This window comes from Colossoma macropomum, unplaced genomic scaffold, assembly GCF_904425465.1.
Source record: "Colossoma macropomum unplaced genomic scaffold, Colossoma_macropomum, whole genome shotgun sequence".
Lineage (NCBI taxonomy): Eukaryota > Metazoa > Chordata > Actinopteri > Characiformes > Serrasalmidae > Colossoma > Colossoma macropomum.
This window is the reverse complement of record NW_023494801.1, coordinates 11696171-11723372: the sequence shown is the minus strand read 5'-3', so window position 1 is coordinate 11723372 and position 27202 is coordinate 11696171. Positions and strand designations below refer to the sequence as shown.

General features: G+C 39.4%; 1 protein-coding gene across 1 annotated transcript in view; it reads left to right on the top strand.

Annotated features, from left to right (window-relative positions):
- Nucleotides 1-21969: 21969 nt before the first annotated feature.
- Nucleotides 21970-27202, top strand: part of LOC118821828 (speckle type BTB/POZ protein) — a 108696-nt gene continuing 103463 nt past the window's right edge. Inside the window, exon 1 of the mRNA XM_036590563.1 lies at nt 21970-22056. The gene's annotated coding sequence lies outside the window, so the exon portion shown is untranslated. The remainder of the gene's footprint in view (nt 22057-27202) is intronic.

Genomic DNA, 27202 nt, shown 5'->3' with positions numbered 1-27202 from the left:
GCAGAAAATGAGAGAGAGAGAGAATATAAATTTATTTGGAAAATATGGAGCAGTCTTCCAATGGCTACCTCTAATTGGAGGGGAGGGAGTGTCGGCTGCGAGTATGTGTGTTTGTGTGTGTGTGTGTGTGTCTGTGTGTGCTTGTGTAAGTAATAGCGCAGGCCAGTCCATTTGCTTGTGTGAAGACTCATTAAACAGCTATTTACACTCCTCTGCATCTAATATTGTTCGGTGTTTGGATCTACTGGCTTGAAAGGCCTTCTCTTAATTTCCCTCTCGCCACAAAACACACACACACACACACACACACACACACACACACACACACACACACACACACACACACAGAAATGGCTCATCATATTCTTCTGTCCCAGATGCAGCTCTTTGTTTCTCCTGTTCCCTTGTTTCTCTCAGTCGTCTCTCTCTCTGTTTGTTCTTTGGCCTTCAGTGGCCTGTTTGATTACGTGTGTGTGTGTGTAAGAAAGAGGGAAACGCAGACCAAAAGAGAGAGAGAGATTTCATTGGGAGCGCTAAGGGGACAGTTACGGCCAATTCATTCAACAAAAGGAGAGAGAAAGAAAGAGAGAGAGAGAAAGAGAGAGAGAGAAAGAGAGAGAGAGAGATATGCAGAGAGTGACCAACAGAAAGAACGTGAGAGAGATAAACAGCAGGAGAGAGATAGTCAGGGAGTGAAACAGAGAGAAAGACATGTAGATGGAGAGAGCGACTTACAGTACTGTCGGTCGGCCACTCAAAGTGTGTCATTAGGCTGGCTTTACATGGTGAAACTACCATGCGACTTTAGTTGCTTGAAACTTACATGAAACTGCACTTCAGCTGCATACTGTAAAGCCTCCTGCAATCTGCAACTCATTTGAAACTCACTTGCAATATTTGCAAGCTTGTAAACTTTGTGAAACAAGTTACTTAAACAGCTAATCAAAATGCCAATAACACATCACATGATCATGTTGAACAACATCACTGCAAGCGATTGATTACACTGGACAAGAAAATAAAACAGAAGATAGTTTACTGGACGGTTGAATCAGAGATCTTTCTGATTAATTCTGTGCAAGGTTGGTAGTTATTCATTTTGACAGTTATCTGAACCATGACAAACAAACGTGACTTTCTCAAAGCTATGTAAACAGTAGGAGTTGTTTAACCGTCCACTTTTGTCACTGGTTATTCCTCTTTGTTAGCCTGCTGTTTTTGTGACCCATACAGCTAGATTATTCTTTTTCTCCCTTCTTGACGCCCCCTTTTTTGTCACTTGTGTGCCGTGGTTCACCCCTCTGGAGTTAAACTACATGGACTCACTGGGATTGGCTCTATTTGGCTTCAGCTCCACCCTAGCTCCACTTTCTTATAACAACACATCTGCAGCTAATTCCTGGACTCATTAGCTTGCACACATATTCTCCTCTGTTTGTATCTGGTCTTAGCAAAGTCTCTTATGTCCAGGGGCATAGCAAGAACTTTCAGAATGGGGTGGCCAGGTAAGACCAAGAGATTTTATTGTGGTGACACGCTGCTATGAAAAAAATTTAAATATAATACATTCAAGTAAATGAAATGTATCACCTTTTTCAGTGCGCAACATTAGCGTTAAGAAAGACGTTTCATGTAGGCAGACCATAGAAGTTGTTCATTTAGGCCCTCACTCTACATGAGTTTAATGATTAAAAAGAACAAGCTAGACAGCACTGTATTAACTAAGAGGGAATAGGCCAAGCTTTAGCACAAACTTGTTCTACAGATAGAATTTAGCCTACAACACATTATGTTCACCTGTGTAAATATTTAGCATGCTTAACACAGAGCAGCATTGCTGAAGGGACCCGGTGCACATTCACTCACCTGTTTGCTCTGCAAATTAGCTGATCACAGCAGGACACGCTAATTATTACATGCAGCATCGTCAGGCTTTTATTACTGACTGGCAACTGACCAGATGGCAGATTTTCATTGTAATGTGTACGGCTGAATGTTTCACATTTTCTACAACTGGGGTGGCCAGAAGGGCTTCATGCTAGAGTGCCACTGGCCACCACAGCCACCCCTTAGCTTCACCTCTCCTTTTGTCAGTGTTCGGACAGCGGAGCATGTTCTGCAACAAATCCTTGTCTGAACCTGAGCTGAGTGTTTTTAAACTTGCAAATGTGAGCAAACCTGTCCTACTGTACAGTCCTGCCTTCACTCTCTGGCTCAGTTTTACCCATTCTCTATTTTGTTTGGTTATCTCTAGAAAAGTGACGAGTGGAGATTCTCCGCTGAACGTTTTTGAGGATCTGTGGCGGAATGAATGAAACCCGCAGAATCCACAGCCTGCTGTAGGCTATAATGGAGTTTTGGGCGGAATGCACTAATGTTGTCTGTATACAGCCTTGAGTTCTAAGCTGTGTTTCTTACGATAGTCTTTTTTGGTGTTTGACCCTGGCCTGGAGTTTTCCTGGTTTTACTATTATGGATTCAAACTTGCCTGTTTTCTGACCCCTGCCTGTGATGACGGTGAGTGTTGGAGTGCTGTCAATAAAGCTACTCAGCACACACACATCCTTTGCAAGACATGGTCTACGAAGGCGTGTCCTTCAAAGGCTGCTTAGACTCACGAAAGCTGGATGAAAATGCTTCATTCTGCGCTACGGCGGATTTTCTGTTTGCATCTCAGCACTGCTGTTCCCATTTTTACCGTTGCATCACGAAACGCCGCTCCTGTCAAGTTCTTTAAAAGTTCTTTAAAGATGGAGCCATAAATTCTTATTTATTTATTTTTATTTTTTCATTTGTTAGACCTGGAGGTGCTTCACCACCGGCTACTGATGAGATTTTTTTTTGAACAATTGTATCATTAGCTATTTGCCTCTACTTAAAGCCAATACTTATATTTAAAAGTAACTCCTCAGCTGGTGCCGTCATGTTTTCGAATCCTCACTGGCATGCAGTGAATCTCAGGATATGCCTAGTTGTGCCGCTGTGATGCAATCGGCCTTCAAATGCAGCCTCTAAAGGATGCAGCCCCTGAATTGGGACACAGCTACAGCCTACCTACAAGCCTCTTTTCGGTGAAACATGGCTCCCACAAGAATCCACATCCAGTTTATTTCACTGCTTCGGTTGACGGCAAACTGAACTCTTGACGGAACGTACTGCTGACCGCTTAGTCTGCAGGGTGCCTACCATCCATCCATCCATCCATCATCTAAACCGCTTATCCTTCTGGGTTGCGGTGGGGTGCTGGAGCCTATCCCAGCTGTCATTGGGCGGAAGGCGGGTGCCTACCATCAACATGTAAATGCAGAATTAAAGCTCATTTGCATATTGCTTGCCTTCTATGACATCAGCATCAATATTGTGATAGTAATTAACAAGCGATTGTTATTGTGCAGCCCTAGTGCACAGGTGTCTCTGGGTGTTTATATTCCTGTGTGCACGCATGCTTGTGATTTTATCTGTGATTCCTCCCTCTCTCTCTCTCTCTCTCTCTCTCTCTCTCTCTCTCTCACTCTCTCTCTCTCTCAGATCTGATAGGGGGCTGCCTTCTATTCCCTGACTAATTATTATGCAGATTTTCTCAGAACATCCATCTCTCAGAGGAGCAGCAGAAATCTTTCACATTACAATGGTGCACAAACACACACACACACACACAGACATACAAACAAACCAACAGTGCCACACACACTGCATCACAAAACATCCCTTCTGTCCCAGCTTTTCCGTTGAAATAGGAGCAGAGCTATGTTTTCCTCCACCACGCAAACAGCACTTGGACAGCAGCTGATAAACTCCATCAGCAATGATGAATTTATTAGACAGAAAATATTAATCGCACAGATATCTTCAGAGGCGCTACTGACGAAGCAATGAAGTCCAGCCTCAAAGATCGTCTTTCCTGCCCCCTCTTTCTCTTTCTCTCCCTTCGTAGCTGCTGTTCAAGTTTTCTCTTTGAAAGCATCCTAATCTCAGCGGCGCTTGGGCAAACAACACAGTCAGTAATTAAGCCGCCAGCACCCCATCACAAGGACCTGTTTCAATTAATTATTCACATTATCTCGCATTGTCTTTTAAAGCGCAGCCAAGCAATCAAATTAGTTTCTCCCCCCTCCTCCCTGTTCTTGCTTTTTCTTTTGCACCCTACTCCCCTTTTACGTGGTGCACTCGTCTTAAAAAGCGCGTCCTTCAGCGCTCCTCCTTTCAGAGCGGAGTGGCTAAGCTGAACAAAGGCAATCCGCTGTTTATCGCAGGCTCGCAGGCAAATCCACTCTAAAAGGCCAGCAATAGCCTACTTGCTTGGTGCACCCATAATCCACCGGGGTATTTACCCCAGGCCTCGCAACCACATTGTTGATGTTGTTGTTGGTGTTTACTCCCTCTACCTTCCTTTCAAACATCACTTTTTTCATTCTCGTTCTCTTTCACAGGGAATTATGTTAATAAAGTGCATGCTCGGAGGACAGACGTGGAGAGAAAGGAGAGAGTGGTTGGATAAACAGTGTCTGACTTTGGAATGCTCCGTTCTCCCTCTGACTGCACAGCAGTGGTACGCACCATCCGAGTCAACACAATAGAACAATGTTTCATGGAAAGGACTAACCCTCAGGAGAAAAAGGGAGGGTGAAACTGGGGTAAGTTGTCTCAGCTGCCTCCATTTAAGTGGAAGTTCTCAAGGATACCCTCTTCTTCACACCAAACTCTTCCTAATTTCTTCTCCTTGGTGTATTTGGTGCCTACGCTTTTATAAACAATGGCACCAAGAAACACTCTGTTTTCATGACTTAAGACCATGCCTAGGTTTTCACACCGTGAAGTGACTAGTCTTTCTCTAAATGTGCCGCAGGACGTAAATATGCCGTAAATTAGAGTCCAAACTTATCTTAAAGGCTGTTTATACCATGCATTAACACGCGTCTGGAGACTGTATTAGAGCTACAAAAGAACAAACATTTTGATAGCTGACTATTCGTGTGAATTAATTGACTAATAACCGATTTATCTGCTTATATGTGGTCTAGAAATGTAAAGAGCTGTAATGATAAGATGTTTGGTGATGTTCTGATAAACTGAGGTTCTGTTTGCCAAGACTTAAACTACCACCATGGAAAAAATGTAGTTCTTTGTTTAAGCCTGCCCATAATTTCAAACTGCATTAACTAATAAGAAATAGCAAATAAGTGATACAATGATAAATATGTATAGTTATACTATTATTTATATAAATATATATATATATACTATGTTATTATATATACTATGTCATACATATATATAAATATTTATACAAAGGTTTGAGCACCTCTGGTCAAATTACATGTTTTGTGAAAATAATAATAATGATAATGATAATAATAATAATAATAATAATAATAATAATTTATTTACTACTACTACTAATAATAATCATTTAGCATGTCCTCTACAGGGAACAGGCTTAAATATAGCATTTTCAGTGCAGAATTTTTATTTATTTACTTTATGTTAAAAAATTATAAAACATGCAACATTAAATGTACCATAACTATTGCACAGTCTACATTTGATGTTTTATTTTTCCCAATGTGTTAAATTCAGCAGATAAACAGTGCATAAATAATTGTGCATTAAGATGAGCAGAGGTGTGATCTCTGTAGAGGATGTGTTAACTTACTATAAAATCAACAAAACATGTCATTTGAGCAGAAGTGCCCAAACCTTTGCATAAGGCTGCAGATCCAGCATCATTTAACCACTTTGACATTTTAACATGATAGTTCACTGCACAAGCTGTGTGTGAACAGATGAGCAGATGAGCAGATGACATTTTTTCACATGAAAAGTATGTTTACAAAATGAGTTTGAAAAGCTGACTAAGCAGTTGTACATAGTTAGCTACTTAATGTATGTGACACTGTGACAGGAAGAGCTGCCTTCAGTAGTTTTTTGAAGTAGCTGCTAAATACTTCTAATTAATAGAAACTGATATGACCAATATGATCCCAGTGACCAGCGTTAGATGAGCTTTAGTGATTTTTGTAAGCGTGACTTTAGCTCATTCAGTTAAATCACTTACAGTGTGAACTGCTTGTGCTCAGGGAGTAGTCCAGTTTGTCAGAACTCTGACATGGAGGAAAAGCTACCATTCACTGACCAGAGTTGACACCAGCATGTTTTCGGTTAAAGGTAACATTGTGCTTCCATAGAAAACTAGGTCAGCCTTGCATATTGCTGCTGTTGGAAGAAAACCTCGTATCTCCAAAATGGTAACTTTACATCAAAGAGAAAAAACCTACTTAACTTTTAATGTAAGTCAATGGAAACACCTTTTTCAAGTAATTTTTGGTCATTTCCTTTTGTCCAATCATCATGAAATCTAAATACAATGTAAAGGGCAACAGATATTTTCAAATTATGGCTGTAACTGAAAACGTCAAAAATGGAGATACAAGGTTTCCTTATGACAACAGCACTATGTTATTTGCGACTACTTTTCCCTTTATTCTGAGAAAATGCTCTCAGGCTTTACTTCGTTTTTAACTTTCGGCCATAAGTGTTCTTTTTTTCACTATCTGCTCACATAGGTACACAACTATCAGTGAACTACTTCTATCATCAGATAAAGTTACCTCGCTCTAGGTTGGATGTCACTTGAAAATGTAAAATCAACAATGAAAATATTATGGCTGAAACAATTATTTGTCGTGATAATGCCAACAGTAAAAATAATTAAAAACACTTTGGCTGGATTCCATTTATACTTATACTTGGTTTATGGAACTGCAGCCTCAGGAATCCTCCATCTTGTGTTTCCTTGTTTATCCTCTCACCTGCTAGTCAGCACTTCGTTCCCGTTATGTAATTGCATGAACATATTGAAAACCCATTTCAATCACACCTGTGTTGCACGTGGTCAAGATTTGTCCCTGACCACTACCGAATGTGGTTTGTGCAATCTGACTGTAATCTGATCTTAATGCATACTGGGAGACTTTTCATGCAGTTAAGTGGGGTCCAATCACAGAAACTGCATGTTGATGCAAACTGTAAACAGCATCATGGATTCTTCACTCTGGATGCCCACTGTTCCTTACAGAGAACAGATGTGCAAAAATAAAGGTTCTTGGCTTGGACATGTGGTTCTGGGAAAACCTTTAATTGACCGCCCTTAAATATGCTCTTTCATAGCATCTGTTGGCAGGTTGGACAAGCTTTCAGAATGCGGGCAAAAATCCCATTCAACCTAATGAGAAATCGTAGCAGGCTTGGTTTAGAGTTGCTATTGATAGAACTCGGATGACGTCACAATCGCGCTGGCACGGCAACTTCAAGTTCATTCAGCAGAGCTGTGGCTGTTTGTATTGAGATAACAAAGCGATAACCGATCCAGCAAAGGCAGTAAACATGTTTTTAAAGCACATTAACCAATGTATTTGAGTCTACTGACTTGATTTCATTTGAGTTGTGGTTGTAGTGATAACGAACGAAAGCTATTGAAATAGTATACAAAAACAGCACATTTATCATTAGAAGTGCACTCATTAGTGTAGTAGGTGAAGCACAAGTGTGTGGTTTGGGACGCAGCATTCAACAGCTCTGATGACTGATTAGCTTCGCTGTGCTGCTCGTTAGCTGCTCAGTAACAGTTATACATCTCCAAGTGAGAGTTTGAGGTATTTTCTGGTTAAGGATCATTTATTGAGGTAGGCTGATGTTAGCTTCATATTCGCCAACATTTTCAAACTTCATTCTATGTTTAAGGCGCCTCAGTGTAACTGCAGCACCATTTAAAGTGGAACGGAAAATTCAAATGAGAAACTGGCAAATAAGAAGCTGACTTAAGCTTAATATTTATGTATGAGTTTATTTTTTAGGAGCTTTGGCAGCTTTGGTGGCCTCTTTATATATATATATATATATATATATATATATATATATATATATATATATATATATATATATGTATATATATGTATATATACACTGGGATGTTCTGCGCTCTAGAGGCTATACGAATCCAGTCCACCAATCTAGCTAATCTTCTCCTTGTAGTGTTTTCCAGAGAAGCATCTAAAGCGTCTATATGTCTTTAAATCTTTTTTGCGGTCATTCTGGTTTATTTTGCTTGCTTTTGTATCCACCTACTGGGTTGTAGTGATGAGCTTGCCCACCAAAATGGTGACATGGTCTTCTTAGTGATGTAATCAAATACTATGAATATTACACTGAGCTTCCATTTGCTAAATGCTACGCTACTGAGCTAGACTATGTTGCTGTAGGTAATCAAAACTAAACAATGACAATAATTGATGCCACCATTCTACCAGTAGAGTACAAAGTCAACATACAAGAACATTTGAATCAATACTCTATGGTTGGATATTTTGAGTGTTCTGGTGTTTTATTGTGTGCTACAGTTTCTCATTAGACTGAATGTGATTTTTGCTTATGTTCTATAAAGCTTGTCCACCCTACATTTGTAGGTGGAATCAGGTCAAGTATCAAGTCAAGTCAAGTAGTTTGTGACCTTTACATTATGTTCTCTAAACCTTTAAAAAGGTCTTCACACCAGTACATCTCTTTTACAACAATGGTTCCTTTAGGAACCATCCACTGAAAGGGAACCAAGAATGCATTTGCCCCTAAGGATCCTTCTTGGCATTATTTTTAAGAGTGCAGTGAGGACATACAAGTGCCTTGGATTGATTAGATTGAGTGGACTACCAAAAACAAAGCTATGTGCATGTAGGCCTAGATTATCCTCTTCCTGGGGTCTTTTTGTGTATGCAGCTCATTCATACAGGTCTCCTTTCAGTCTCTTGTTGCATTCTTCTGTGTGTTATACAATGGCATAAATGCTAGTGATGCAAGATCAATAATCTGATTAGGCTGGTTCTGTCCTCAGAGCCAGGCCAGACTCATTGGAGACTATGGCAAAATGAAGGACACTGTAAACTTGTGGCTTATTTCTTTCTCCATTTGCAAACCATATTAGCTACACAGAAGCGTGTTCAGCAGCAGACTGATGAAGGTGCACTGTTCCAGAGTGCTATGTGAGGTCGTTCCTACTCCCAGTCATTAGGCTCTATAATGAGTCAACCTACAGCCAGTGAGGTATTGACCTTCCTTCAGACTAGATGGTTCTTAGCTGTGTAACACAGACACTGTGTTGATAGTCTGCCTTAGTATAAAACCATTTCCAAAAAAGTTGGGACAGTAGGGAAAGTAACACAAATAAAAACAGAAAGCAGAGGTTTATAAATCTACTTTGACCTGTATTTGACCAAAAACAATACAAAGAGAAGATGTGTAATGTTTTATCTTATCAACTTCATTGGTTTTTTGTTCAATACCTGCAACATATTCCAAAAAAGTTGTGACAAGAGCAATTAAAGACTAGAAACATTGTAAAATGTTTAAAAAAACATCTTAAACTGGCGATGCAGTCACCTGATAAGTGCACTGCAGAAGTGGCTGAATTTAAGGTTCATATCTCGCTCTGAATGGATAGACTCTTCACTGTTGCTGTGTACAGGATGGATAACTGTGTGGTCATGCCAAATCATTAAACATTCTCTTCCAAACTCCTTGTTGTGCATGTGGTGTGCATGATTGTCTGCGTATACCAAAAACTTTTTTGTGTGTAAAGGAATAGTTACATAACATTTACATTAACACAGTTTGCCCCAGTTTCCTTACCCCAAAAGTAGTCAATCAGCCAAGACATATTTGGTGTGAGAAGTTTACTTCTTTAGTTTTACACCGGAGCTACAAAGCTAATGTAGCTAACAAGCAACGGAAGCTTATGTACAGTGATTAGCATTAGCTAACTGCATACCTAAGACTCGGGACATGTTTAAGAACTAGCGATGACTATGTCTGACTGATGATTGCCTTCTGTTAGCTCAACAATGCCTCACATTTCCTGTGAAAATTTGCACTAGATCATACCAACTACAGCTGACACACATATACTTAAGTAAGGAACCAATTCCCTTTAGCAGACATGAGCAATAGTGTAAAGAATGTATTGTTTGAATGTATTATAAGCTTCAAATGTTCCATGTTTTCACTTGTGAAAGTGAATCACAGTTAGCAGTGCTGCGTGGGTAAGATGGCTACTTATAACTGCTAAAACAGTTAAAATGCTCATTCCTAGTGCTAAAAGTTTGCTACTTCCACTGGTGTTGAAAAATGAGGCTATTCTTTGTGTGTGTCCTCTTGAGAGTGCTGTATTCTTGCACTGCTTTCTTTCTTTGTTCATTTCTCTCCTCGTTCGCCCTCTCTAACAGCCAGCCGCCGGCGCTGATTCAAAATGCTCGGTCGGCCAAAAGGGTGCTGATGAGGACCGACTAGAGCCAACGGCGCCTTATACACAGCACTGACTATGGGCGACAGTCGGCCACCGGCGCTCTCCAACGGCCTGACGGCTTCCAGCGGCTTGGTGTGTCCCGGGCCTAAATCATCCCAACCTTGCCTCAAGCCATGTTGTGTTGTTCAGTAATCGTCTTGCTTAAGTGGTTTCAACATTGTGATATACTGTTATCTATAAAAACTACAGGCAAAATTTAGGCTTAAAAAATGATAGTAAAACTTTATGTAGTTTATGTCGCTTGTTTAATTTTAGTTGCAAAATCTAAAGGGCTTTACACAGGAAGATGAACTGAAGATTAGAGAGATAAATTATCTGTGGTCTGATAACAACACAATCACAAACAAGGGGAGAAAATGAGCGACGATGATTCAGCCATATGCCAGCTTAACAAATATGTTTTTTTATCTGGATTTAAAAATGAGCTGCACTATTCTCTGGAATGTTATTTCAGTTTAACAGCAACATAAGCAAAGGATCTTCCACCAACTGAGCTGTGAGCGATCCTGTGGGGTTTGCTGTAAGCCTGTCTCAGCTGAGCAGTGTGGTCTCTTCAATATGGCAGCTGCTAGTGTTTTCAGCTAGGCAGCAACCTTTGGTATGAGTCCATTTTTATTTTGTTATTTGGCATTTTATATTCATTTATATTGCTTATTTTTTGCCTGCTTCCATTACAGTCTATCCAAGTTTGGTTCTCATCAAGAAAGGAAGAAAGAATGAAAGGAAGAAAGGAAGGAAGAAAGGAATGAAGAAAGAAAGAAAGGAAGAAAGTAAGGAAGGAAGAAAGAAAGAAAGGAAGAAAGAAAGGAAGAAAGTAAGGAAGAAAGAAAGAAAGAAAGAAAGAAAGGAAGGAAGGAAGGAAGGAAGGAATGAAGGAAGGAAGAAAGTATGGAAGAAAGAAAGGAAGGAAGGAGGAAAAGAAGAAAGAAAGGAAGAAGAAAAGAAAGGAAGGAAGGAAAAGAAAGAAGGAATGAAGAAAGAAAGGAAGAAGGAAAGAACGGAAGAAGTAAAAGAACGGATAAAGGAAAGGAAGGAATGAAGAAAAATGAAGGAAGGAAGAAAGGAAGGGAGATAGGTGAAAAGACAGTGAGTGTTTGTTTGTCCTCTCTCTCTCTCCCTCCCTCTCTCTCTCTCTCTCTCTCTCTCTGTGGTGTCATAATTGAGAGAGTGGTGTGGCCCATGAGTCCAGTGTGTAATCCACACTCTATAAGCACTCTCTAATTGAAGTGCAAACTCAATACTCCCTTATCAGTCCTTCTCTCCCCCCATCTCTCTCTCTCTCTCTCTCTCTGTCTCTCTCTCTCTCTCTCTCTCTGTCTCTCTCTCTCTCTCTCTCTCTCGCTCTCTCTCTCTCTCTCTTGCTCTCTCTCTTTCTTCTAATTGGTAATTACACACAATGCCTGGCAATCCAATCACTGCAGCGAACACAACAAACAAACAATCAAACTAAAAGATAAATATAACTGAACTGCTTCCTATGTTTGGTTTAGGGAGGGACGAATGATTAAAAGAAAAAAAAACAAGTGGGACTAAAACCCACCACAACACCTCATTCCAGAGAAGATTAATTTCATATTGCTCGCTCTCTTTTCTTCATTTTCTTCATCCCTCACTTGGCATTCGTTTAGTTGTGTCCCTGGTGTGCGTTCCCATTACAGTCTCCTTCTTTAATGTGCAGGTAACCCAATTCCTCTCTGAAGATGTCTAATTATTTTTCCGAAGAGCAGTGAAGTGGTAAGCGATCCGCGGGCACATGGGCTGACGTGGGCAGGCAAACGGTGGGTATATTAAAACTTTTCACACAGACATGTTTAAACAATGAGGAAATATGAGTGTGTGTTTGTGTGTGTGTGTCTGTGTGTGTGTGTGTGTGTGTGTGTGTGTGTGTGTGGGGGGGGTATCACTTTAATTAAAGTTCTATTTTTCTCTCTCGAGGTCTCTATGGAGCTTAATCTTCCTGTTGACCGTGTGCTTATTTGTGTCTAATTCCGTTAGACCTGCCGCCCTGCCAACACAGAAGTGAACTCGGTGCCAACGCCGCATCACTGAACTGGCATCAGCCTGGCGAGAGGGCAAATCCAAGCCTGTCGCTTCATTTCATTCTAGTGAATCGCATAGCAGCACGGCCGTAACCCAAAGCCACTCTAATGGATTCCAAACTGACGCTGAGCGGTTTCCAGGCATCAGCCAGGAAGGACATCATGACGGCGGCAAATGAAAGTAGTGAAATGCTAGCTTTGAGTTAAACGCGCTGCTAGCAGTGCTTTGAGATAGCCATGCCAGATGAAGGCACATATGAAGACGCTTTGGTGTTTTATCACTATAGATTATCATCGGCTATATATTGCGTGTGTGACAACTGGGAACTTGGTGAGAACTGTGTTTGTGCTTCAGACAGCAGAGTGAGTATTCCCAACACGCTCCAGTGCTTCTGCTGGGGCAAACATGGATGTCCATAGCAAACCAGCAAATTTACAGATCGCAAGCATCTTAAGAGGACCTGCATTAACTATTACAGCAGTTTTATATTAGAAAATAACAAAAGCTGTTTAACACTTGATTTGGATAGTCCACTTTAGATGCTTAGTAGATACTCTATTTACTTTTAAGTTACATTCAACGAAATGTCCACTGAATTGACTAATTTTCTTAAACTCTAAACCGGCTCTAATCCTAACCCTAACCTTATCCTCAACCCAAAACCTGAACCCAACCCTCACCCTGGTCCTAGCCCTAACCCTGGTCCAAATCCTAACCATAACCCCAGTACTGTTTATAATCACCAGAGTTTCAACAGATAGTTTGTTAACAATTTGGACATCTGTAGAGAATATATAGGGGACTGTAGTGGACTATCCAAATAAAGTGAGACCGTAAACTGATGTAAAGGAGGTATTTTCACTGCTGTTTAAAGTTGGAAAAGGGGGATGAACACAGTAAGCTATAGCTGCTGTGAGAGTATAACTGAAAAGCTGTCAGCTTTTACATAACACATACACACAGGGATACACTTATGTATACTGAGTAAATATCTAAATGAATAAATATCTTGTGCAGTTTAAATTCTGCTGTTATGTAGAGCTCCACAATGTTGAAATGACATCACAACATTGCAACTCTGAGAAGTCTGAACTCTTGAGAAACCCTGACCTTCTGAGTGGGAATTACACATTGGAGGGTACCTTAAGTGGATTTTTCCTTCTTGGAAGTCAGAAGGTTCTTAAGAGATTCTCCGAGTTGCTATTCTATGAGCTCATTTCCACAGGGGGCGCCCAAAGAACAAGAAGTAATAGCTTGTTTTGAACTAGACCTTTGAGTTTCTATTTGTGTGTTTCTGTCTATTTGTTTATTATATGGCTAAACACAGCGGGATATTTAAATAATTTTAATTTAAACCACTCGTTGCAAAATAAGATTTTTAATCAAACTGCATGCCTTCATGTCTTTTTTGTTGGCATCTTGTTAACAGTGGATTTCCATACCCTAGTTCCACTTTTAAAATAAAACAAGCAATAAATGAATGACTCTTTAATTCATGTAAACGCTTTATAAGAGTTTTATACACACAGCCACCAAACAAATGTTAGCTTGCTGTCCATTTTTGTTCCTACCTCAAACAGCTGAAGCTGTGTGAACACTTTGAGGTGGGAAGTAGGGGTTTCCGAGTTGGAAAAATTCCAAGCTCCCATTTGTCATGAACACAGCGTAATTGATCCTGGTTTTATTGGGAAAAGTGTTTCCCATCAGGGGGCACCACATGGACACCCTTTGAAGTCAGACGTAGTAGGGTACGTCGGGAATTTTGATGCTGACTTTTGATGTCATCGCCAAGGAAAAAAGCAAACAGTTGATGAGTGTTAAATACATAACACTGTAGAAAGGTAGATTAATGAAAATAATAGTTTTTATATGTAACCCATAGTTTGTTTTTCTGCTACATTGTTGTTCAAAACCAGACACAGGCCAAACTTGTAAATAGTGAAAGATAGGACAAACCAACTTCTTCTACAGGGTCCAGAGGCTTGGTCATCCAGAGAAAGTTTTAGTGATTTCAAATGAAAATTAAGCATTGTGGTGCAATCTGGGAATGAAATACATGGAAACAAGTAATTGCTGTAGAAACAGGGGTTTCTAATCCACAAACCTGCCTCTAACATTCAGATGCCTTAAAGGCCTTCATTACCTGGATCAGGTTTGTTACATAAGGGTTGCACTTACAGAAAAGTCACATATGGTTCACATAATAAGTGTGAAATAGTTTTTTCACAGGTGATTACACATTTTTTCACTTCTGAATATCTTTTTTTTTTTTACCTGTGAACACATATTTTCACATGTGACACATTTTTAACGTGTTTTCTTCCTCACGTGTGAAATTCATGTGATTTTTTGTATGAGTGGAGCTACATTCTGCAGGGTGCAACAGCTATGCCAGGGGTCGGCAACATGAGGCTCCGGAGCCGCATGCGGCTCTTTTGCTGTTCTGTTGCGGTTCCATAGCCGAACTAGGTTTTTAGGTAAAAATAAAATAATCCTCCTTTGCAGTAAAATAAGTCTCTGCTGATCGTTCTCACACAGTTTTAGCATCTAACGAAAAGGCAAAGAGAAAGATATAAGACAAACATCGACTATTTGGAGACAAATGGACTTATTTGCATTTATAATCACTCCAGCTGGTTTCCTGATACGTTTAATCTACAATGAGAAACTGTCAAACACTAGAAAGTCCAGAAGCTGAAGTCATCTTCAGAGGTCAGAAATTTGTTAGCCTATACTAGCACATTAGCACATGCTGAGACATATTTACAGCCAAGATGTTAAAATGGACATAATATGTCGTAGCTCCCAAGGTGGTTTGCTTTTTGTTGGAAAAATTATTTTGTTTAAAATTACATATTGCTTAGCATACGAAGGTCAGAAGGTCAGTGTGTATGAAACTTGTTGGACATCTCCTTGCAAGATCCCTCTTCAACAGTTGTTATAAATAGAGACCATTAAAAAAAAAAAAAACATTTGTGTTCTATTGCTAAAAGAACTTTACAGACATTATGCTTGGACCCCAATGATTGCCACTTGTGTAATCTGCAATCACTTATAGCTTTTATAGTGATTAGAACAAACCGCAGAAATCACATGTTGCCTTTTTGCACTCACCTGTTTTAAGGTTATTTAAAACGATATCATATGTGAAAATTAAACCAACTTCTCAAGAAACTTCTGTTCCATTAAGGTTCCATTTATCAAGACTGCCAGTAACTTTAGCTAAGTGGATGTTGTCCAGCAGCACTCCGGAAACGTTTTCAATCTACGTGATTCATAAATGGCATATTTACCCTTTTAAAGCCACGATTTTTACTGAAAGTTTCATACGTTTTATGAGGACGCAATTAACTGGGGGTGGGGGGGGGGGGCTAATCAATTTTTTCTGGGACCAGCGACCCTGTGGCCCCACCCCTCCACCCCAAGCTATAGCTAACAAACTACAACATTTAGTTTCACGACTGCTGTGGTTTATATGCCACACAAACCATGTTAGTGTGACTGAGTCACGTGAAGAAGTTCCTACTCTGATTTGCACTTAAAAGCAGAATTAGTCATAACGCAGCGAGAGCAGCACTCGTGATACATGAACTGAGACTAGAAAACAAGGCTATTGGTGGACAATGAGAAAAAGGGCCAGACAGCAGTGTGGAACAAGATGGCATCATCTGTCACAGCATGTGTTGGTGGAAGTTTCCCTTTTATGCTGATCTGGGCTCTCAAGTGACATGATACCCAAAGAATGCTTACAGTGCAGAAGCACAAATAGTGATCTTTAGGGAACAAAAGCCTCTTTTTAATGGGGAAGCATGTGGATGTTCAAGCATGTTGCTTATGACCTCACACGTTATAAAGAAACAGTCAACCATTTAACCAGAAAGATAAAAAATCTGTCAGTAGAGCAGTACAGAGTAGCGCTCTTATCTTAGCTGGGGAGTTTCCCTTTTACTGACAGATGATCTAACCACGCTCTGCTATGTTAGCGCTTGGATTTCGGAGAACAATGGCGCTCAAAGTCAGCAGCGAAACGGTTCACCACTTTTGCTACAGGAAATATAATGGCTTTGTGAAACATGAAAATGACGCCTGAGAAAAGTGATGCTTCTAAGACTTCAAAGACGTGAGAGTCAGTTCAGTTAGAGTCAAGTACAGCTTCAGAGGGACAGAGGGGGGCAGAGTCATACCACGCACTGTGTGCCAGGCTGCTGGTGTTGTATAATACATGCGGGCATTTTGAAAAAAAAAGGGCACAAAGTGCAGCTTCTGCAGGCCACACAGCACTGGAACCAGCTTTAGCAAGCTTTGTGTTTGAATACCCTGGTGCATTTCAACCTAATCTCTATCTGCTGCATGCAAAGCGTATAGTCCATTACTACAATCATTTTCATGTGCTATACTGTACTAAGAATAGAAAACTCAATGCATTAAAACTCACTTATGAAAGTCAATGTGCAGCTGCTCAGCATTATTACACTGACAAATATGTATGTAAAGTAAAACTAAAAAAAGTGTCCTTCACCTACAACCTACAGTTCTATGCAAAAGTTTGAACACTCTGTGTTCTGAAATTTAACCATGGGCGATACTTTTGCATACTTTTGCATGTGTGTGCATGCATCAGATAAATAACTTAAAACATTAATAGAATCTACCTACAGCACTTAGATGTAATAGAAATGTGACCATTAAAAGATATCAAAATTCTTTTTTGCATTAAAGGGCCTTTAAAATGGAGCATTTTTTCCTCATTTGTTTGACAGAGTTTGATATAATATATAAACATTGCTACAGTTTCAAAACATACCGTTCATTCCCCGGTCCATGTATTGACCATGCAGTCCATAAATGGCAGCTAAGCAGCAAAAACAAAAACAGCCCGTTTTGAATTCATTGTTTCTGTGATGCCACAAAAACCAAAGCACTTACATATATTTGCCTATTCAGCCTAAAGCAGTTTAGCCACGCCTGTTCACACTGTAGTAATACAGAGTGTTTCAGCCCAGCCTGCTTTTTGCAAGAAGCACAACACAGGGCAGCCTCAGGGTGGAGAGGTACATGCAGGGTGTTCTAGGGCAAAACAGATATCAAAGAAAACTTTTGTCTCAGATTTATTACTAATTAACTATTATTACTTTACATTATAAATGAAAACTCAGAAGAGTTTGTGCAGGTCCGCTGGTCATTTAGATAATAAGAAAATGTCTATATTTGTGTTGTAGACATTATGATTCTTAGTTCCTATCACCACCACTGTAAGGAAATCTGAGTCTGTCAGCTTCTCTATAACCATTTCAGATCAAACCACTCTGAATTACTGTTCACATCTCAACCACTGAATTACACTGAATATTTCTGAAAAAAACACTCACAGCAACAAAAAACTTGTGAAAAAAGATAAACATAAAAAACCAAAAGCTACCTTACAGGAAGATTTTGCATTAAATTGTTGCATTGTTTTACAACAGATTTGAGATACAATTTTGGGCTAAAATGTAATTTTTTATGTTACTTATAAAAGTTCAGTATATAAAAACATTACATATAAAAACTCACTATATAAATAGAAACATTACATATAAAAACTCAGAAGACAGGTGTAGGTCCACTGCTGATTTTGGATACAAAATAAAATGGCTATTTGTGTTGTAGACATTATGATTCTTAGTTCCTATCACCACCACTGTAAGGAAATCAGAGTCAGTAAGTTTCTCTATAATGGACCATTTTAGATCAAACCACTCAAAATTACTGTTCACATCAGGGAAACATGTTGAATTTTCGTAGTTTGTGGTAATTGATATTACAACAAAGATGCAGTAGCTAGATATATGTAGACACGTGTCTCTTCATTGCTGCTTTTGGACAGTAAATAAAATGACTGTTTGTGTTGTGGACATCATGACTCCTGGTTCCTATCACCACCACTGTAAAGAAGCCTTTGTTGGTAGGTTTCTCTGCAATTAACCTTTTCACATCAAACTCTGAATGACTTTTATTATATCTCAACAATTGAATTATGCAGGCATTTTGAAAAACTGGTGAAATTCCACTTTAATCAAGTTATGGGGTCACATTTAACACACAGCACTATTCACAGTTTGCGAAGCCGTGCATATCTTCACATGCTCCCCCTGTTGTTTTTGATCTTATTCCCCTTTTTCTTCCTTTCAAGTTTTTTTTCTCCCCACTGAGTGTTTTTTTCATGAACTTCCTTTGGCTGGGATTCACATCTCTCTGCAGACGCAGGGCTGGAAGAGGAACACAGAACCTGCACACACACACACACAGCACATACACACACTCGCTCACTCACTCACACAGTCACTCACTCACTGATGTCCCTCTCAAAGAGAGAGTGAATGTCACTGTTTATTCTACTGCAGTGACTATCAGATGAAATCCAACAATATCGCAAGCAAACAAAATGAGCGTCCCTTTAAAACACTCTCATGCAATCATTTGATAAACATCATTAAAATGATGATGATAGCATGTTTATTTTTCCGGCAAAATGAAAAAAATTCAGATAATCGTCTCAAACTCCATAACCAGCGGCTTCCACGGAAAATGAGACAACAGCAGGCTTTGGTTTTGGTTTTTAGATGAGATGCAAATTTCCACTGAAATGCAGAACGAATAGATTGACTCAATGTCATAACAGAGTTTTATTGTTTTGGGTTTTAACTAAGACAACCACTTTAGAATTGTTTTGTTTGCATCAAGGAGACCCACCGCAAACACAGCCTCTTAGAGAATAAGTGCATGTCAGTATTCTACCATGTGATGCTACAAGTCTTGTGGAAAGCCTTCCCAGAAGAGTGGAGGCTGTTATAGCTATATTATTCATATTATTCCCCATAGTTTTGGAATATGATATACCCTGATCTCATATAGGTGTGCTGGTCAGGTGTCCACATACTATTGGCCATATAGTCTATGTATGCTTTGTAAAATTATTAAACTCTCTTAAAAGTCATCAGATTCATTTGGGGTACAAATGACACTTTGATATTAATGCTGGGTCATATTTAATTTTGAAAGACTGACCCTCAAAATGAATTCATTTAAAGTGATATTGGTTTTATGTAGGAAAAAACTGTGTCAAAAATTACTAACTGAAAAATGCTGTTTGCATAAGTATTCAACCCCTGTGCTGTGGAGGCTTCAAGTTTACACAAATGAAAGGTATTGTCCTACCAAGGAAACAACTGGCTTACAATCAGCCTCCAGTTGTGAATCATAAAAAAGTTAATCTTTTCTGGATAAAAGACCCCCTTAATTCAAGTATCACACGTCAGACTGTAAATCTAAAGGAAAGCTGTGAAAATGACCAAAAGACCAAATGACCAACGACCAAAGAAGTTACAGACATGCGCAAGATAAGAAAAGGCTACAAAATAATATCCAACTGTTTGGATATCCTAGTGAGCACTGTTGGATCAATTGTGAGGAATGTAAAGCTTCAGAATACCACCCAGGCACTGCCTGGACAAGGCCATCCCTCAAAACTCAGCATCAGAGCAAGAAGGGGACTTGTTAGTGATATCAAGAGCTTTGCACACAACTGGCCTGTATGGGAGAGTGACTAGAAAGAAGCCATGACTCCACTACTGAAGAAAACAAACTGATTACTGAAAAACCTTGTCAAAGCTTGTCTGGAGTTTGTCAGAAAGCATCAGAGTGAACCAACTAGATTTAGGTTAAGGCTTTTTTAGATGAGACAAAAATTGAGCTTTTTTGGCAACAACTTAAAATACTATGTGTGGCATAAACCTAATACTTCTCATTCCTCAATAGACCCCATCTCAACAGTGAAGTATGGGGGTGGCAGCATCGTGTTGTTGGACTGGCAATCTTATTAAAATTGAAGGACGGATAGATGGTACAAAATAAAGGGAGATACTGCAAGACAGCCTCCTTCAGACTGCTGAAAAACTAAAGCCTGGGAGAAACTTTTCAGCCAGAGCAACACAGGAGTATTTAAACAACAAAAAGGTGAATGTTCTACAATGGCCAAGTCAAAGCCCAGATCTCAGTCAAATCGAGAATCAAAATTTGTGGCAATATTTGAAAACTGTGGGCCATAAGTATCATCCAACTAACCTGAACGACCTGGAACAAATCTGGCAGGAAGAATGCTTATGCACCAGCAATTTTCAGTTTTTAATTGTTTTAAAGATCTGCTGGCAAATAATGTATTTTGATTTATTCAACGCTTTTGTTTCCATTCAAAACATAACAATGAAACAAGAGCAGTACTGTAATTGCTGAGTTTAAATACAAGCACAAGTCTATTTAATATAAAATTCACTAAAAATCCAGATATGCATTATGTATATTTTTAGTTTAGAAATCTAGAAGGCCCTGATGGTTCCCCTCTGTATACAAATATATCATAATTCTATCTGGTGCTATTTCATTTCTCTCAGCGTTTCTTCTTGTAGGGAAGCTTTTAAGAAAAACTTCCCTACTTGGAGTTTTTGCAAGAATGCTTTCAGACAATATTTGATCTGTCGATCTAAAGCAGGGGCAGTCTTTGCACTTTGCAATGGTAGGCAGCCGTCTAGGGCCCCCAAGAGCCAGGGACCATACTAATTATAAAATACAAATTAGATGTACTGTATGTGTTGATGTTTTCCAATAATTTCAAAACAGCCCCACCCCCTGATCATCATTATAATGGACTATTTCATCTTGTTACGTGACGACACTGCGTGAAGACAGACTGCACAGGAGGTTCTTTGGTGTGATTTTCTGGGTGTTGAGAGGGAAATTCAAATAAAAATTATACAAGTGCAGTAGAGAAACACAAAAATCACAGCAAGCAAGTGTTCAAAATTAATTAAGCCTTCAGGATGTCTATACTGGGAATGTCAAATACATTACTTATTACTTCCTGGAAAACAATATAAACAAAGAAAAAAAATACTTTATTATGTTACTTTCTACTAAATTATCTCACTATATTGGAATATAATTTACATTGTTTCAAGCAAAAAACAAGCCTAATTACTTGCTAATGTAGTGAGAAAATTGCACTTAAGAAAGTTTAATTACTTATACTTAAGTTAAATTATCTTATAATATTCTTACAACAATCTCAAAATGAGACATAGTCTATATTATCAACTAGATGAGTTCACATGCCAAGATATAATTGGTTTGCATTGCAAACGGACGTACCACTTGGGAGCCACAACTAAATACTAATACTAAAGATAAAAAAGTAAGATAAAAAATATAAAATCCTTCACATAAACTCTATTCACAAAATTTAACAAAATAAACAATTATAAATAAAAAAGCAAAAAAATATTTACACTGTAAGGATATCTTATCCGAATTGCACATGGAGTATTGATTATATTACTCCTTATAAACACTAAAAAATGTTTACACTATAGAGATATTTTACACGTATTGCACATTTAAAAATTTCATTCAGGGGCCTCATTCCTGTCTTTTTCCCACAGCCCCACAATCACTAAATCCAGCCCTGATCTGCACTGAACTGATCTGAACTGAGTTGAATGGAGCTGGAACACGGGGCGCGCTCCCCTTTTCCTGCGTGCGCGTGCCCGATTTTTGTCGTCACACGCTTAACCCGGACGTGAAGCAGCGCGACAGAAAAATATCCGATACGGTCGAAGAAAAGCCTCAAAAAGGTAAGTTTGGAAAGAAAAATATGGCGTTACAAGCCTCACATTTTAATGATGGTCGGCTGTCGCGCTTCTCCTGAAGCGGATGAACGGAAGACGCGAGCGTTAGCTCGTGCGCGGAGACATTTTACGGTCGTTAGCTGTAGCTTAGGAGTCTGTTGACGGGCTAGCCAGGAGCTAAAGCAGCAGACTTCAGTAGCTTCAAGCTACAGGCTGCCAGTTATTCTGTTATTCTTACATAATGAGCAAGAATCACATCGGCATTTGAGTTCATTACTGCTTTTTGGCCGGTGTATTATATGGAGAGGTTTCGGTGGCTCGTTGTTTATACGTCCTGATAGTCGGCGTGCTAAGCCACTGCCACCAGCTGGTGTTGCCTCATATTTAAAACTCTCGCATCTTTTCAACCAGCTGTCCAACTTAGCATGCTAGCTTAGCTAACTAGCCTGGATATAAGTTGTTAGCATTTTGGCTCTGTTTGTTGAGTGGAGGGTCAGCGCCCATCTCTCTTTTAGTACCTTTTCAAAACAAGGTGAGTTGTTCTGTGGTGTAAATAGCTTGTATAGTAGATTAGTATGCCATGGCTAGGCATTTATGACCAATCTGGGATACATTAGCGAGTAAGTTGTTTCTGTTAAGGGGCCTGTGCGTCAGCCTTTTGCCAAATAAAGATCCCCTATGTTGTGTACAGAGAATTGTGTCTGCGCATGCGCACTGACCCGACTCCAGCTGCTGCTAAATAATGAGCCTTTTCTCTGCATGCGCAGTGCAGCGCTGCAGGGGTGCACTCTGCCAGAAAGTGAGCTACACTGAGGTTGGGAGAAGATGGGTTCAGTGGGTGCTGCATTGCAGAAAGTAGGTCTGGATGGCGAGTTGGGCTAGATGGAGCGGTCATTACAGCAGGACAAGGATCCCGACATGGATGGACAGTGAGAGTAATGAGGAAGGGATGTCTCTTTAGGCATTTTTAGTAGTGTTTGCGCTTTTCGCCACACTTGCTGTTGTTCATGCTAGAACTGTGGAGAAGTGCCGCACACTTAACTAAGATGCTTCTTCAAGGGTTCTTTAGTAAAGTCAGTGGTCCTGTTTGGAACCGTGGGTTCTGTATAGAATCATTTACTGCTTATGGTTCTTTGCATGGTAAAGTGGTTTTTCAGACTGATGGAGAGTGTGTTGTATATATGGTTCTATATAGAAGCTTGTTGAAAATGGTTCCACATAGCACCAAAGAGAGTTCTGCTATTGTCACCTTCAAAACCAAATACAACACATTCTCTATCCATCTGAAGAACCGTTTCAGCAGGAAATGGTTCTGTATACAACTTATGGTTCTAAACAGAACCACTACCTTTACTGAAGAACCACCAAAAGGAGGCTTACGCTTTATTGTAAACATTAGACAGATATAGGTCACGTGCAAAAATGACTTTTTAGTGTTAATGTATTTTCAGCTTTTCTTTCAAAACAATGTGATGGACAGCAGAAACAAAACATCAATATTTCTGATCCTGTTGATTCTCGATATTTCTCTTATTATAAAATGTGTTTTTGAAAAAAGCTCTTATTCGAATATGTAAGACATTATTTGAATATCTGTTTGGCTAAATTGCATGTCTTTAGTTTACACCTTGCATTGCCGTGTGATCATGCCTCCAGTGACCGCTTATGACTGGATTTCATGACTGTATGTACCATGCACATTTATTATGTCAGTCTCTCACTGCATTTGTTGACAGGCAGAAATGTCCCACAAGTCCATTTTCATGCATGTGTGTGTATATACGTAGGCTGTTTCAAATTTAGTCTCTGACTTTTGCACAGTACTGTACTTTTTCATCTCTGCACATTTGCAAAGAGTTCCCCTTTTCACATGCACAACATGCACAACTCTTAAATGTGCTGGTGATGGTATTTCATGTTGGTATACCAGTCTCTGTATTGCTTGGTGTTGGATCGGGAAGGAAATCGCTCATCCGTAGTAGTGAGGGAGGGCTGCCTTTGCATTTCCGTTTTGTGTGTACACAGCAGGCATTGTTGGTTGAAGATGCTTTGATATCAGGAGTGTTTTTCTTCACACTTTCTGGTAATACAAGGACAGTAGAGACATCCCAGAAACCCTGAATCAAGAAAACACAGACACAGATACATTCTCTTCTACCTGTCACACCTGTTTGAAACACACTTCCCCCATGCTACATTCGAGCTTAGCTGAGCAGCAGGCTTGTGTGTGTGTGTGTGTGTATTTGTTTGCACCTGTCTGGGCATGTATGTTAAGTGAATGTAGCCTTCAAAGCAGTTCTCTAAATATAGCTTTTGTTAACATAAGTGTTGGTGAAAGTTGCCTTTTTGATGTTGTTCTGAGAGCTCTTTTACACTTTGCTTTATCTTGGTTATAGTATAATATTAAGACTTCTATATGCAAAGGCAGCCCTGTCTGAGACTAGAAGGGCTGTTCAGAACAGCACAGACCGGCAGCATTCCCCAGCACTTTGTGAAACCGTAACAAAGCAGTTTCTGCTATCACCCAAACTCTGCAATGACAACCTAGCTTGGTATTTGTAAGTAATGCCATGTATTTTAATGCTTTTCCATTTTGTTTATTGATTAAATGACTGATTGAGATTGAAATCTTGGTTATTTGGGGTGATGGATGAAGAGCGGGAGTGAAACACAGTACATATATTGTGACATTTTTGGCCGATATTTATCTTCAGATTTGTTCCTGAAACTGATGTTATAATGAATAAATAAACATGGGGAGAATAATAATGATAATAATGATAGTTTTTCTGTAAATGCTCACCTAAATTGTTTTAAGATCATTTTAAAATTGCAAAAAACAACGAATGCATTAGTAATGCTGGAGGAGCTTCATACATGTGGTTCACTCTAAGGGCCTAACCTTCTGCACTTTTATTCAATTTTATTCACACAATTTTTATGAAGCAGTATTATAAACTCGTAACCAAAATGCCCTCATTTTTGATCTGTGTTTATAATGCTGCTTGATTTTGTGGCACTAACCACAGCAGCTACAATCTAATTACTCAGAACTAAACCGCATATGTGAAAGTGAAATTAACTTGATTCTGCGACGAATGATGATCATAACGGCCATAATGACAGTTAGGAAAGGACACTCTCTTCATTCACACACAAAACAGCAAATGATTAACGAATGAATAAACTTTGCTTGGTGCTCCATTTCTCCAAAGAGTGTGAGGCACGGAGCAACGCTTTTTTTCTCCAATAAAACCTTTTATGCAAATAATTTAAAAAAGAGCTAAACCCTATCTATAAGAGTACAGGTTTACCACATGCTGGGCGCTGTACAATCCTCAGACCCTGTTTACACCTGGTCACTTCATGCATCTTGAGTATCAGGATTATATCTGGATAAGGGCAAGCCACATAAAAATGTAAAAAAGTGCATATAAAATAGATACAAATCCAATCACTCACACCACTTCAGGAGGTGGTCTGAGACAGATTTGAACCTCCCCATGCAGTACGTCACTGGGTGCATGATCCGGGTCTGCGAGGAACATAATCATGGTGGACGCACATAGTTGGAGATTGGATGAAACGAAATGCTTAATAACAATTTGTACAGGCACTACTATGTCAAACAAACTGCAGACAACTTAATAAACAGTTGGTAACTGGTTGCTGTGTGACAATGCATTGGCGTATTCTGTCCCACACGGCAGGATTTCAGGCCAACTAGCTAGAGACTACCATTGTTTAAATGCATGTGACTAAAATCTTATCAGGATACCATCCAGATACGTTTCCAGGTGTAAAACAGGGTCACAGACTTGGATGCAGAATCTGTTTCACTTGTATATTAAAGCATTGTGTAAAAGTAAATTTATAAATATTGATGCAGCCGTCACTGTGTCAATACACACATCACCACACGCTTATCCTTTATACATTGGCATATTGATATTTTGAACTCAGCTATAGATGTAACCAATGAAAAATTGGCCATAAGGAAGTAACATGGTCTGGGCTATAACAGCAGCAGTAATAATAACCATCGTTATCATCATTATTATTGCCAAGTTTATCACATTATGAGTTTTGTCCAAAAAAAAGGTAACAGAAGACTGAAAATGACAAATTAAAAAATGTAATAGAAGTGGTGAATTCAGTTTACATGGTTGATTACCTACTTGTGGTAATAATTATGTTTATTCATGTAGAAATTATGTACACATTTGAACTGAATGAAGTAAATAGTTACATAAATGCTGAAACAGTTTATGCATTGTTGAATTTATGAGAATTATTTAAGCTGTTCGGGTATAATTAGTCTTGGGGACAGGGCTTCGTATTGTTTCACCGCCTTTTGGCTTTTGATGTATCCTTAATAGGGTAAACTATACATAATGGGACATTACCGCACTGCTTTTCACATTTTTACCGGTATACCTTCCAGCCTTAGTCTGGAGATCTGATTTAAAGTTTGCACGGGGAGCCCTATTTCTTTCCTTCTTTAATACTTTGGTTTTGTGAAGGTGACTGGAGGATGGTGGAATTGGTTCATTGTGCAGAGAGTGCAGAGGCACAGAGCACTCCACCCAAACACCTTCACTTAGCTTTTACTGCCTCTCCACTTAAGCTATGTAACATGTTTTTCATTCAGTGCTTTCACTTTTAATTTAACTTGGTGCCAATCCATAAACTCTAAAAATGTGTAAGTGGAAAAAGTCTTCACAAGTCAACTTCAGGATAACACTTATGGCGAGAATGAGAGACTAGTGCAGAAACTTAGGCCTGTTGTACAAAATAGTGTTTTTTATGACTTTTAAAATGATGTGCTGCTTTATTTATTTGTAAGTGTCTGTCAGCATCTGGCAGGTTGTAGTAAGTAAGGTCTTTTTTAGGCTAAAGCCAGTGTTACACTACACAACCTTTACCCCAATTTTAGCCCCGATTCTCAGTCTGGCCAAGTCTGTGCTAGTTGGCTCTAGTCTGCAGATTTTTGGGTCGGTCGGAGTCGACAGTTGGAGAGAGAGTCGAGTAGTGCGTGAGAAACACAGACTCAGATTTTTTTGCCTCCCGATCGCATTTTAGACCGATCAGCGCGTATCAAACATGTTTGATTTTTTTCAGCTTGAATCTGAGCATAGTCCGGTAGTGTAAA